Source organism: Phoenix dactylifera, chromosome 12 (genome assembly GCF_051530095.1).
Source record: "Phoenix dactylifera cultivar Ajwa chromosome 12, Ajwa_hap1_PhDact_Kaust_v1.1, whole genome shotgun sequence".
NCBI classification, from domain to species: domain Eukaryota; kingdom Viridiplantae; phylum Streptophyta; class Magnoliopsida; order Arecales; family Arecaceae; genus Phoenix; species Phoenix dactylifera.
In genome coordinates, this window is record NC_143201.1 from 3,239,112 (window position 1) to 3,253,794 (window position 14,683).

At 36.0% G+C, this 14,683-nt stretch overlaps 1 protein-coding gene, 1 long non-coding RNA gene and 2 other non-coding genes across 16 annotated transcripts in view; 1 reads left to right on the forward strand and 3 right to left on the reverse strand.

Moving 5' to 3' along the window:
- Window positions 1–309: 309 nt before the first annotated feature.
- On the reverse strand, window positions 310–3,606 carry LOC103695504 (uncharacterized). Its single transcript, XR_602250.6, has 2 exons — window positions 3,501–3,606; window positions 310–628 (listed from the first exon to the last, which is right to left on the reverse strand). It is a non-coding gene; the product is annotated as an uncharacterized LOC103695504 (long non-coding RNA).
- Window positions 1,698–1,800, reverse strand: LOC113461109 (small nucleolar RNA Z122). Its single transcript, XR_003383166.3, has one exon. It is a non-coding gene; the product is annotated as a small nucleolar RNA Z122 (small nucleolar RNA).
- On the reverse strand, window positions 2,067–2,166 carry LOC113461108 (small nucleolar RNA Z122). The gene has a single exon (XR_003383165.3). It is a non-coding gene; the product is annotated as a small nucleolar RNA Z122 (small nucleolar RNA).
- A 4,380-nt stretch (window positions 3,607–7,986) lies between the features above and the next one.
- The window catches only part of LOC103695503 (uncharacterized), a 67,657-nt gene continuing 60,960 nt past the window's right edge, over window positions 7,987–14,683 (forward strand). For 6 of the 13 annotated variants that reach the window (XR_016398111.1, XM_089926722.1, XM_089926720.1 and 3 more), the window contains exons 1-2: window positions 7,987–8,342; window positions 13,300–14,112. The gene's annotated coding sequence lies outside the window, so the exon portion shown is untranslated. Of the gene's footprint in view, window positions 8,343–13,193; window positions 14,113–14,683 lie in introns of those variants that run through there. The other 7 variants (XM_089926711.1, XM_089926712.1, XM_089926716.1 and 4 more) reach the window with 7 other exon arrangements.

The window sequence follows — 14,683 nt, forward strand, 5'->3', positions numbered from 1 at the left end:
AAGGATAAAAGAGCTTAGTTCTAATTTGGAGTCAGTCCTCAAGAGATGACGCATAGGATGATGGTGATTAACCTCTCCTGATCATCTAAAGAGAGAACCAATAAAGAAACTGTACCTAGCAGAATCCCTTTTTTCCTGCATATATATATATATATATATATATGTGTGTGTGTGTGTATATATACATGTATATATATATATATATATATATATATGTGTGTGTGTGTGTGTGTGTGTGTGTGTGTGTGTGTGTGTGTGTGTATATACATGTATATAGCACTCAAGGCACAAACATTTCCAAATAAAAACTTGATGGAATCCCGATGTTGGCATTGGATTGTTTCTAGATAAAATGTCTTAAAACAAGTTCTCAATGGTTAAACAAAACACAAGAGAATTACGCTGTCAAGCAGAACATCTAACTTCTATTACGGCCAAACAAGTAATTAAAGGACAGAAGGTAGCTTCGCCTCCTATAACACACTCAACATCAGGTGGATGAATCAGTATAGACACCACATTCAGTGAGATGTTGACACAGGGATGCTGACACCTTCATCACCTACTTCGATCTCTGCCTCATCTTTCGGCGCTTCCTCTTAAGTCTCCTCATTCGCTTCTTCTTCCACTGAGGAAAAATGAATAGCTCAGAAAGTATAAAAATTAATCGAGCATAGAATCATAGCCACAAAAAAAAACTAACTTGAGGACCGCCGTAAGTGATCATGCTAAGGGTCTTCAACTAGTAGAGGAATTCACAGCAAACAATATTTAGAAAGAAGTTCTTATAGTTCAAGACCTATTTAGAGGTTAGCAGCAAAGAAGCAACTCCAAGATTCAACCAGTGAACTGAAGGTATGCAATTAACTTTAGCATTAATAACTGACAGGCAAATCAATAACCCATCAGACATCCAAAGTTCGATCATTTTAAAGTAAACATTGCTCAAGAGGCATGGATCTGAAAGACATGCAAAGAAACATATATACTCAAAGATAGAAAGCAATCAAATCGGTGAATAAATTAACCTATAAAGAGAAAAACCAAAATCTTTGATGCAACAACAGAAATGGTCAACAATATTCTTAAACATATTACAGCGCTCAACTTGCAGCTAGCATTTAGAGGTCAAGATGCAACCATTTAAATAACAAGAATGCAAGCACAGGCACCTGTCAGCTTGCCTAATACACGATGAATCAATTACATAAATATATACAAGAATGAATACATATGCAATACATTGACACAGTGCCCTTTACCATAACTTCTTAGCAGCATTCTAAGCTTAATTCCCCTATAGTTAAAACAATTTAATAATTCCACTATAGTTCAATTAAATAGAAAAACATTATGTCGTAAAATAAGAACCCTAGTTGCTATAATGAAACAAACTACATAAAATGAAGTATGGGATCAGATTGGCATATAAATGTTTCAGCACAGGCAATGCAAAGTTGCTACTGCCTCTCAGAAACAGCCTCTGATTCATATTTTGCATCATTTCCCAAAGTTGCAACTACCTCTCCATGACTTTTCAGAGCAATCTTTACTTCATTTTTTCAATTAAACATAAAAATATTATGTAGTAAAATAAGAATCATACTTGCTATATTGAAACTAAGTTACATTGAAATATTATGTAGTAAAATAAGAATCATACTTGCTATATTGAAACTAAGTTACATTGATTAGGGCCTGGGATCAGATTGGCGTGTAAATTTTTCAGCAAAGGCAAAGCAAAATTGCTACTGCCTCTCAGAAACAGCCTCTGATTCATATTTTGCATCATTTCCCAATACGACATGACCGAAAATAAAGAAAGAGAAGAAATAACCTAAAAAGAAACAACTGAAATATATATGTAAATCCTGTTGATGCACATTAATTATACCATATCAAGGATTATTGACTTCAAAGACATCATTCAATTTGATGTGATTGGAGCTGATGGGGTACAAGCACCACCGGTAAAAATAAAAAAGAAAACGCACGCAAGGCGCATAAATCACAATACAAGCAAATGACATAGTAACATTAGGTCATACCAGTCATATTAAAGAGGGTTTGGAATCAGACTGACGTGCAAATTATTCAGCAAAGGCAGTGCAAAGGGCTACTGCTTCTCAGAACCAACATCTGACTTATCTTGCATCATTTTCCAAACATCAAAATCTCAGAACTTAAAAAGTAAAATTTATTATCTAATACTAAATCAAATAATATGTATAACATATTATTTATTTCTTTAAATATTTTAAGCTTTAACGTGCTGAAAACAAGCAAGCTGATAGATCTCAAGCTCAATTAATTATCAATAAAGAAAACTCTTATCAAGCAATTTTTCAGACTGACAGCACTGACATTTGCTGTCTTTGACCAGTTGAACTTGCTCTTGTAAATAAAAGAACCACGAATCAGTTGAACTTTGCTAGTTAAAACATTAAAGAAAAAAACACATCAAATAAAATAGCAAATACAAGAAACTAAAACATGAGACCACACAATTTACCATCTCTCTAGAAATGAATATACGGAAGATATGTGCTACCTTCGTCATTCTAGCACAGACACAGCACACAATGATCGCATGCAAGAAAATAAAGTGCCAAACATCATAAACACAATTTAAAAGCAAAATACCATGACATTGAATCACAAAAAGATGGACAGAGATGCTGATCAAGTGCCCTTTAGATAATGTTTCAACCATTCAGCCAAAATGTTAAGGCTAAAAGACATGAAGCAATCATCTCCAACTTAAATGACAAATGGATCACAAGCTTTCGAATAAAACTTCAAACTACAAGATCAAATTTACCCAAATGACACATCCCAATCCAAATAACAAATTGTACCACTTACATTTTATATTAAAAACCAAAGGACACGTAAATATATGCCCTAAAAATCATTTGTCTTAAAAATTAGTACTAATCACATGTCTTAAGGGCTGCCAGAAGTACAGCCAAGTTATGATACGGCAAAGGTCGATAGATAAGCAAATACAAGCATTTTCTTCACAGATCTTCAACCACTGATGATTTATAAGAACAACAAATCAAACCTCTTCTCGCGGGACTGAAGCAACTAAGCCTCTACCTTAAGGAATTCAACATATACTAACCCTAAATACACGATTTTCCACAGCATGAAGAAAATGAAACAACCTTTCTCACAGACATCAACAAAACACAGAGCTCCATAACAAAATCCACAAAAAATCAAAACATAAAAGAAAGAAACATCGAATAATAAAATGATATCACAGTCCTAAAACTACGAAGATCGATGACCAGTCACAAGAAAAAACCCATCCAGAAATCTCAGAAAATTCACTCCTTTATCACGGAATCGGGTAGACAAATCACAAGAAGGCAAAAAACGAAAAAATAATGGGAATGCGTTTAATCCGGGGGGTTTTAGGTAATACCGACCTCTGATGAACCAGAGGGATCGAAAGAAATGAAACCAAAAGGCGGAGGAATTCGAAATTTTACCTTGGCCCTCATCTCTTCGCAAATCGCTGAGTTCCTCCCTTTGTCTCTCCTCCTCCGAGCGGCCTCTTGTTCTCTGAAAGGGAACGGCGGCTGTGCTATGACATTTATAATGCTAGGTTTTGGACAAATCGATAGCCAAACCCTAAGGGTATTTTCGTCACTTAGAAAATATATAGAATGAACGGTGATGATTTGGTCCGTACCATTTGGATGCAAGGCAGCGGGTGTGATTGGGCTGGATCTAACTCAATTTGGAATTAGGAGAAATTTTTAGTTCGACTCGATCTCCCACCGAATTAGTTGATAAAGTAACAAGGAGAAAAAAAAGTGCCCAAGCTTCCCTTCTCCCTTTTTTATTTCTCCGTGTTTGATTATGTTCATATGTGATTGGATTGATCCACCAGCTCAGCAGTAAATTTAGTCCAACCAATAATTTGATTGAGTTTGGCTCTAACCAAGCTTGATTCAGTCCTGATTTAATCTTAACATAAACATACTTGATCAAATTGATAATCCTAAATCGAACAGAAATCAACTTAAGATTAAATCAAGCTTGGTTCAAATTTAAATAAATTCTTGAATCTTGATTTCAAACCTTGGTTCGATGATTCATTATATAAGAAATATAGATAATCTAAATATATTGGAGCCTTAATCGAGTAAAGCTTGATTGAGTTGAGCAGATTTTTGGCTCGACTTGAAATTAATTTTGGATTTGTTTTGCTGATTCCATCTTTCTTTATTTGGCTTCAAATTAATCTTAATTTGAGCTTTTCTTGAGCCAACCTCAAGCTGCTCGGTTCATTTGACACTCCTAGCCTAGCACAATATATTGGAAAAAAGCAAGACATTACTTGGACTGGTCTAGTTCTTAGTATATACCTATACTTTCCTACTCCCATACTTGAAGCTTTTCTCCATCCTTTTTTATTAAACTGGTCATCTATCATTTTTATTTCTTAATTATTTTTGGAAAATCCAAGAATTTGTCAGGTAGCCCATTGTTTCACTCCCTTAACATACTAATCCCCTCTTTTAAAACACTATTATGTTCTTGTATTAAGAAAATATAACAAGATAAGGGTCCCCTTATTGGAGACTCCTTTAAGGAGAAATACAATCATTTTGCTCTTTATTATGAAAGTGGTAGGTTATCAAAGTAAAATATTTCAGTCACTGAGGTGGTAGCTTAGTGGAACTAGGCCTTACTTCCATCCTTGTGGTTCCGAGTTCGAAACGCGCGGGCGGTAGCCTTGGTGGTGCTTGGTGGTGCTGGCGTTCCGAGTTCGAAACGCGCGGGCGGTAGCCTTGGTGGCTGTTGATTCCAGTAGGGGAGCCCATGGGTCAGGGAGGGCATGCGGAAATTTGCGACCTGCATCGAACATTCCTTAGTGGAAGGGGGGCCCAGTGGGGGCTGCTACGTGGGTGGGTTCGTCCCCCCTCCCCCCTCCTATTTTTCACCAAAAAAAGTAAAATATTTCACAATCCAAATTACCCATTTTCAAAAATCCATTATGAGCATCATTTTCTTTAGAAAAAATATTTATTCTTTGTCATAAGCCTTGTGCATGTACAAAGTCAAATGGCCTTTTTCACGTATGCTTGTTTTCCAAATAATGAACCACTTCAAAGGCAATATAAACAATATATGTGATTAAATGCCCAACAACAAAAACACTTTAATTTTCTCATATAATATTTAGTACAGCACTTGTTTCAATTAAGTGGTCAAAATTTTCAAAATGATTTGATGCAACTAAGATTCTTGCTTTTACGAATGAGAACAATATGGATAAAATTTGTTTTGTCAAGAAGAAGCCATCATTTAGAAAAGCAATGTTTGTATTAATAATATCTTAACTAGCAATAATATTTCACTATTGTTGAGAAATAGATTTTAGACATTCCATCAAGTCAAAGTGTTTTAAGATGATGAATTTGGAACAAAATGTATCTTTTCTAGTTTGAAGTTCTATAGTAAGTTACTTTGTATTATTTGAGGCCCGCCTTTTCACTATTTAGATGACCTAACCTATGTAAAAAGATATACTTTTGAAAAATAGACTAGACATACCATCAAGTCAAAGTATTTTAAAATGATAGATTTAGGATAAGTTATACCTTTTTTAGTGTGGAGTTTTGTAGTAAGCTATGATTCATATTATTTGAGCCCCACATTTTCATTATTTAGATGACTCAAGCTATGTCGAAAGTCTCTGACCCAATTTCTTAGTTATATCCATTAATTTCATAAAAATCATCAATACAAAGTGCTGGAGTTTGAATCCAACCTGGAAAAATAATATAAGTTAGAATAGGTTTTGGGCCTAATCATATATATCTATTATTTTCCCTCTTACTCAAGGTCCGCCGTACCGGTACCAGTCGGCATACCGGTAGTGGCCCGAACTGGTACGTACCGATCCCATACCGGTCTCGTACCGGTTCGTACCAATCCTATACCGATTCTTCAACGATAAGCTACCGGTACCGGATTCCACGCTGATCCGGTACCGGTCCCAGGCCGGACCGGTACGTACCGGCCCGTACGGATCGATACAGCAGACCATGCTCTTACTTATTGCTCCATGTGGGACTAAATCTCCCGCATGATCCCACTTTCTAAAAGCTAGGCCACACTTTACTATAGTGTATTACCACTTAAGCCCAGGAGTTGCCCGCTCTCTAAGAGCCACGATAGTCTTACAATATTTCACTCTTTTGGAAATCATATTTGAGCCGCGCTCAAATCTAGTGTATTGTTCTAATGAGTCTACTAGCCATATCAACTCGACACTCCGCAACCACCATAACTTGAAGCCATGCTCAAAGCGAGCAACTTGTTCTACCAAGTTTATTTACTATATCTGCTTGACTTTCATGGCCACTATGGCTCGGCTCCATCAGCCCACATGTTACCATTCTTCGCAAAAGGCTAACAATTTTTACACCTTATAACTTCAAGAGTTTTTTGAAATCATCATTTATTAATTTTGATCCCACTTGTTAGGAAGTGAAGGGATTGGAATACATACATATTAGAACAAAAGTTAATTCAAAACCTTAAGCTGTTAAGTTTTGGGCCCAACCAGCCATATCAATTATCTTCTTCTACTAATTATTCCATATTAGACAAAACCTTATGTGCGATCCTTAACAACAGCTATGCTCAACAAGATTTTAAGTATATCAACTATAGTAGATCCCATGTCTCCATTCATTTAATTTCACTGGATTCCCATAAAACAATAAAGCACCAATTTGTTCGATCCAACTGATCCAATTGTTATGTCAATATGGTGTCGTAACTCATGAAATATTAGTTCCATCTTTCTAGCTAAGGACCTGCATTGCTATCAAATATCAACCTTCATCACCACACTATTTTTTCCCTTTTTAGTCCCACGTCAGCTGCTATCCGATGTCCTACAATCTTATGCTAACCTTATTTCCTAGTGTTCAAGTCATATACGTTAACTACATTCTTTTGACTAAATTTTTAACTTTATGGTTTTCTTTCTCCATTTTGTTGCTATTGAGTGTTTGGCTCGCCAAATCTATTATAACGTCATGATTTGCTTCTTTTTTTCCTTTAACCGCATTTTAATATATATTTCCACAGAAGTTATATTTTAATAAACCCTTTAGTGTAGCACATTCCACCATATCTTCTCTTTCGCTTGGTATAACCCTTAGTTTTCTTGAGCTTTCTAAATTTATTGAAGACAAATTGTTATGGATCTTTTAAACTCCTTTCAACCCCTGCCTCCCAACTATATTCCTTATGTTGCATTTTTGCCATTTAATTTTCATTTACTGCAACCTTGACATGGGATCATCTGCTTCCGTAGAGCTAGTTGTTGTTAGCTATGTAGTCACCACTAAAGGTTTTAGAGTTTAGGATTCTAGAAAACCTAAAGGAGGGATAAGCCTAGGATAAGGATTTCCATTAAGGAGGTTTGGTTCGCGGGAAGCATTTTTTCTCATAGGAATATAATTTCTGGGAAACAAATTTTTAGAAAGAGGATGCCTAGGAAAATACTTTTGGAATGTTTGGTTGATTATGGGAAAGTGACAAATTTCTAAAGTGTTTATGTTTGGTTGGCCATATACTTTTCTAGAAAAGTTATACATAATTTCTATTATGCCCTTAACAAAAATTAGGTCTTTAATGCCTCTTTAATGCTTTTCTAATGCTGAAAGGTCTTTTTGAAAAAAAATAAAAATGGAGTGATTCCTGTCTCATAGGAAAGTAACTTTTCCATGTTTCTCATGAAAAAGACTTTTCCATGAAATGTGAAAATCATATTCTAATGAAAATATAACTTTTCCATCTTTTTTCTTTGAAAACTCCAACCAAATAAGAGGCATTTCATTATTTTTCTGTTGACCACATTTTTTTCTCTTCGCGAACCAAACGAGCCCTAACATTTTACTGGCATAAATATTCCATATGGACCCAAGTATGGGCTTATGCCATGTTTTATGCTTTTTCTTTTGCCTATTTTGGTCAGTGCCCTCGAAAATTTCCTCTATTCTCTTTGACCCTAACCTCTCCTCTCCCTCTCTTTCCCAAGCATCTTACCCCCCCTTTTCCCACAACGATCTCAATGCTAGTGCCACCTCCTGATGTTGTCGGGCTCCTCCCTTTGGTATGCGGTACCAAAAATCGGATTGTCATCCTTTAAGGTGGTGGGGTTCTCCCACTGATCTTTATCATGCTACATCTCTTGATTGGCATCCTTTATCGTACTTTCTTCTTGGCTATAGATGCATCTTCCATGGTGTCTGCTTGATTCCCCACTGTGGCTTCAACCTCTATCTTGACAAAATCCTAGCGAGGTATGTTGAACCCTAGCTCTCTTTTTTTTTTTGTGTGATTTGTTTGAGCTATGCGTTTAGAGAAAGGGAGTATGAGGTCAATGCTAGAGTGCTCGATGGAATGGGAGAAAGTGGTGTGTAGGTAATGGAATCATTTCACTATCTTCTCCCATATACTGAGCACCAGAAATTAAGCAAGAAAGATGAGATGAGATAAATCCACACAATCTTCAGATAAGTTTTATAAAATCTATTATTTTCTTTACTTCCTTTGGAGGCATGGATTGATGATTATAGTTTTATTTCAAATTGTAATTTTATAAAGTTAACACAGGGCTACAATCTTTCTACTGGTTACCTACCATCATTTAGATTCAATCCAAGTTTACCACAACAATGACTTCGTGAATATTTGTGCCTAATTCTATGTTAGGTTTATAGCATCATTATCAAATCGATCTATGTCATCGAAACTTTTTTTGACGTATTCATAAAACTAGTTAGAAATATTTTGACTAATTTTATTCTGGTTCTCAATTATTGTTGGTTTACATATTTTCTTGCGTCCAAGATTTGATTCATTACCATTTAGGCATAAAGTTTTATCTATTGTTTTCCCTAACTTTCAAGAAGATTATTTTAACCCAGAAAGTTATTGTTCTTGCTCTATTTTCTTTTCATCTGCAGATCTTTAAGCATGACAACAAATTCAATCACCCTTAGGAAATGATCATCCTAGAGCAATGTAGAGATTTACTATCTAGCAGAAGTGCACCAATGATCCCTAAAACTTGATTGGCTAATTGGACTGATCTACTAGAAAAACAATCGATATGAATATTGAAGGATCAGTTCCTTTTGGATAACTATGGAGGTAGTCAATTTACATAACAGAGTCGGAAGGTGAAAGTCCCAGTCTTTATCCAGGAAACATGGAATATTTCTGATGCTCTAAGTATGACAATTGTAATGCCAGATCAGATAACATGAAATTAATCCATACGTTTAGTCTTAAATGAAAAAGTAACATCATCAAATCATGCCTTTGAGGCGTCCATCACTCCTTTATGATATGGTTTCCAGTTGAGGGTTTCCATTTGAGTGAAGCTAGTGCAAGTGTGTCAAACTTTTATCTTATAAATATCCCATCTAATAATCAAATAACATTCTTAAGCAAGAGGTGAGGTATTAGTTCATCTTCTTTAGCTTCATGCATTAGGAGAGCAACGGCAAAAGTGGAGGTACTAACAAATATTGCATGATTTGGGAGGAAAGGGTGGGAATTGCTCAAATAATTATTGGATAATAACATAGCTGTTAGGGCAAATGTGTATGTAATTAGGGATTACACAACCTAGTTAAGAGAGTTCCAGGATTGACCATAGAAGGGACATTGGCCGCTTTCGGGGCACTATATAATGGAATCAACTTGGATGTTTTCATGGACCTAAATGTAAATTAGCACTCTCATGAATTAATACAAGAAATAACATATGATTCCTGTGAGTTATTAAAGTATTCTTTTTGAAATAGTCAAACATTCTTTGTTGGGGTTTTAGTATATTTGCCTAACCTTCCAACTACATATTCTATATCTTGTTTAGTTCTATATATAGTAACTGTCCTATTATTTGAAAATACTTTAATTGCGAAACAAGCTTGTCTAAGTTTTTTCTTTAGGTGGTCACTATGTTTAAGACAGTAGATTAGTTGGTCTTGGTTTAGGCACTTGAAACCTGTTTTGGTGACATTCAATGCCTTGGATGCAGCCAATGCTCCTTCAATAGCAATACAAAAGTATTTTTAACCATGCAATCCCTGATCGACAGTAGTCATATTCTTATTTAATAGTTGCCAAGCAATTTTCAACCATTTCCATTGAGACCATGCAATATCCCTTAGTACCTCTAAGTCTATCTCATTCTATGTAGAACAAAGATAGAGTATATGGAATGTAAATTTGGGGAGAATAGACATGAAAATGTCATACCAATTAAGAGTGATGGACGAGAGATACCAAATAGTGATTGGTTTTGTTATTTTGTTACATTTTTGGAGGTCAGTTTATGATCCAAATATATGAGCAATATAAGTAGACGGGAGAAAGACTACTCATGCCTGAAGTACATTGAAGGATCAAGGTGAGTATAGCTACTAGTTCTACTTAGATAGATGATGAGATGAAGGGACATGTCACACAATTAGAAGAGAAGATTACCCAACTTATCGAGATCGTGTCTCGATTACTGATGTCTTCGGCACAAGCACTAGCAACTCTTGTTGCGAAGTTGTCTCTCACGTCTGGAGACAAGGATCTATCCTTTTGCAAGAAGGATGAGCAACAGATAGGCACTCAAAATCCTTCTCTTTAGGTTTTTAAAGTCGAAGCTCAAATCGAGATCTGTATATACGATGGAGCTATCGATGCAAAGAAGCTGGATAACTCGCTAGACCAGTTAGAGTCCTATTTTACTACTACAGCTACACCAGTATCTAAAAGGTAGCTTTTGTTGTCTCAAGCTTTCCAACCATACTCTTACCTTGTGAAATTCATATATGAGGAACAACGGTGTCTCTAATCTGACATAGAGCAAATTTGGGTCTAATCAAGAAGTAATTCTTTACAATTGGCCACAAGAATGATCAGTGGATCAAGTGGCAATATTTGTCTCAAAAGTATGATCAATCTATCTAGGACTATACCATCGAGTTCCATAAGCAAGCAATTTCACTTAAAATCTCTATCGATGATCATGTGATCTTCATGAAGGACGTTGGAGGTCTCCATTAGAGAATTCAGAAAGAGCTGAAGCTCTTCAAAGTTGAAGACATCAATGAAGCTAGCATGAAGGCCATAGGGATCAAGTAGAAAAATTGGCTTAGAAAAGGCTAGAAGGGATCATGGAAAACTAGGATAGGAAGGATCAAAGAAGTAGGAAGCACGTCAACATAACTTAGAAAAATTATTGCGACTACTGTAACATCTATGGAAATACTAAAGAGAAGTGTTCGGAGCTTCTTCTGGAGTTTTAGCCAAAGCGAGACATTGAAAGATGAAAATTCGAAGAAGAAAGGGAAGGCAATCTTCAACATTGCAGTGGTTGAGGAGCTGTCTGAGCTTAAGCAAGCAGATGCAAAGTTGAGCCTAATGCCTTAAGTAATGGTTGGATGTGATGGCGAGGGCCCATGGTTCGTCGACATGCATGGAATGACATGGCAAGTGGCCAAGTTTGGTTGCCTTGCTTGGAAAAAAGGCGGCCAGCTAACGTCCATGCATTTGCATAAAAGAACAACAAATTAGCTTACTTGCATTGAAGGGTGGTAATTAGCAGTTATTGCATATAACTTGCGTCCAACTCCTAGAATCCTTTTCGGGTATGTATATGAGCCAGATATGCCAGACACGGATATTTATAAAGGCTTATTAATTTTCATTTGTAGAAATTGATAATAGCAGACTCTAACAATTAGTTTGCTTCACTATTGCAATGCTTAAATGAAACTTTATTCTTTTTCGGAGATTAGTCAAGAATGTATATATTAAATTAATTTTATAAATTTTTATTTTCCAAATTTTTAAGATAACTTAGAAGTTTGAATGAGAAAAATGAATAATGGAAAACTTTAACAAATGATATTTTTAAATATTCTTTTGTGTATTCTGGATTTTATGTCTGAGTACATGCAACATCGCTCAAGCTAGACGGTAAGAAGAATATGAAGACACGTACTAATTATGTGTCATTTAGCTGCATGATGCAAAATCATACTATAGTTAGCATGTATTCAAAGCGATTGGATCCAAATATCGTAAAAACAAGCATATAAGATCAAAAACCGGCGTGTGGGACTTCTTACATGGTTGGTTGGAATCAAAATTGAAATAAAGAGATGTCATGAAGAGACATGCATGACAGCTACTGTAATGAAAAGCCATGATGGTGAAGGGATGTGATTGATGGCCATTTGATTTGAATCAATAGGTGCCTCTTGATAAGTGACTATTGGTAGTAAGACATGATAGCGAAGGGATGCACCTCTTCATAAGTGTATTGATAGCCTATGAATACACTAGATTAGATCCCAAGTCACTCACTTCTTTCTATCACCACAACCATTATTCATACTACTGCTTCTAAATTCCAATTTATTTCTTTTCAAGAAAGTATGTATTCCCAACCATACTTGTGTGATCGCAAGTCTAATGGTTGTTGAGATTGATTTCCATTTAAAGCAAGACAACGTTATAGGCCAAGCTTGCCGGTTCATGAATTAGAAAAAGAATCGTCATTCCTTTTTCCTTTTAGTTGAATTATTTTATTCCTGACCTAGGAATGAAAGAGTGCCTTATTTCAGGAACAAAGTTATACCAGTCCATTTTGAGTGGAATTCCTATTTGATGTTGAAAGACGAAGAGTAGAGGAGGTCTCTAAAACGTTAGACACCATTCACTCTGAAGGAATCTTCCTAGGGATGGGCACAACAGTTAGTGTTAGAGAGAAAAAAACAGAGAGAAGTGTGAAATTTTCATCCAACACTCTAAGCAAACTCCAACGTGGAGTTTATGAGATATGGGAGGCAACCAATCTCCCGCTAAATGCATTAGTAACAAAAAAAAGTTAATATACTATATGTACGTCTCTCAAAATGTGACGAGATCTTTATGTAGTATGAGATGATCCAGTCTAGTTTAAAACTAGAAATGATACGAAAGAAAAACAAAATTTGGTGCATCTTGGGTTCTCTTGCATGATCCTTCCTGCTTTTATAAACCTGCTTTGATTGGAATAAGGCTCATTTCTGCTTTTCTAAACCTGCTTTTCGTTGTGCATATTTATTTTGCAGCAAGGTTATTGATTTGTATCCTTTTCCGCTAAGGTAGGATTTTTCATGCGCGAACCTCCGGAAGTGTTCTTTATCCAAGATTTTAATATAAATATCTTTTCCATTATTTCCCACTGTTATTTTTAAAATACAGGAAAAACGGATGCGAACTGATGAACCACAAACATCAAAAACAAGAGAAAAATATGCTACCATTTTTGTGATGGTAATAATAGAGTATATCTGCTGAAGTTCACAAGCCATACAAATGATTTGAGTAAACCCAGGTAACGTCATCACTAACAAAAGAGGCTTGTCTCAGTTCTAAACCTGCTTTTCGTTGTGCATATTTATTTTGCAGCAAGGTTATTGATTTCTATCCTTTTCCGCTAAGCTAGGATTTTTCATGCGCGAACCTCCGGAAGTGTTCTTTATCCAAGATTTTAATATAAATATCTTTTCCATTATTTCCCACTGTTATTTTTAAAATACAGGAAAAACGGATGCGAACTGATGAACCACAAACATCAAAAACAAGAGAAAAATATGCTACCATTTTTGTGATGGTAATAATAGAGTATATCTGCTGAAGTTCACAAGCCATACAAATGATTTGAGTAAACCCAGGTAACGTCATCACTAACAAAAGAGGCTTGTCTCAGTTCTAAACCTGCTTTTCGTTGTGCATATTTATTTTGCAGCAAGGTTATTGATTTCTATCCTTTTCCGCTAAGCTAGGATTTTTCATGCGCGAACCTCCGGAAGTGTTCTTTATCCAAGATTTTAATATAAATATCTTTTCCATTATTTCCCACTGTTATTTTTAAAATACAGGAAAAACGGATGCGAACTGATGAACCACAAACATCAAAAATAAGAGAAAAATATGCTACCATTTTTGTGATGGTAATAATAGAGTATATCTGCTGAAGTTCACAAGCCATACAAATGATTTGAGTAAACCCAGGTAACGTCATCACTAACAAAAGAGGCTTGTCTCAGCTGCCCTGCAAAATCTGCCCTACAAAATGGTTTTCCTCCTTTCTCTGCTTCCTGTATTGTTAGAGATTTATGTGCTAGTATTGCCTGTTGCGCTAGTTCGACTCTCCAACAAGCTGAAATCCAGCAGAGCAAATGTCATCCAAGCAATGGTAGAATAAGTAGGCACGCTCACAGCCATTGCCAGGCTTTGTGTTCTTGGACGTCTGGATGCCGCTAGCATCCAACACAGGCTGGACATCAAAGCTGAGGACATGAAGAAATGCATCTCTAGAGGTGGAAGTCCTTCTCTTTGCTGCTGAAGTGCCCTGAGTAAACCGTCATCATCAATGCTGCAAAACTGAAAGTGGTAATGGTGATCCAGAAGGTGCCAGGCTCGCGTTCATGACCTATGGCACTGTGAGCTTGGCTCGGATAAAGCTAGAAAAATGAATTTCTTGAAAAATTCAGCGGCAACTGATAGCCCTGTCAGTACTAGCCAACCAAACAAATAACAGCTGCGGACTTTGATAAGGGTAATGAAGCGCGATCTAGCATTG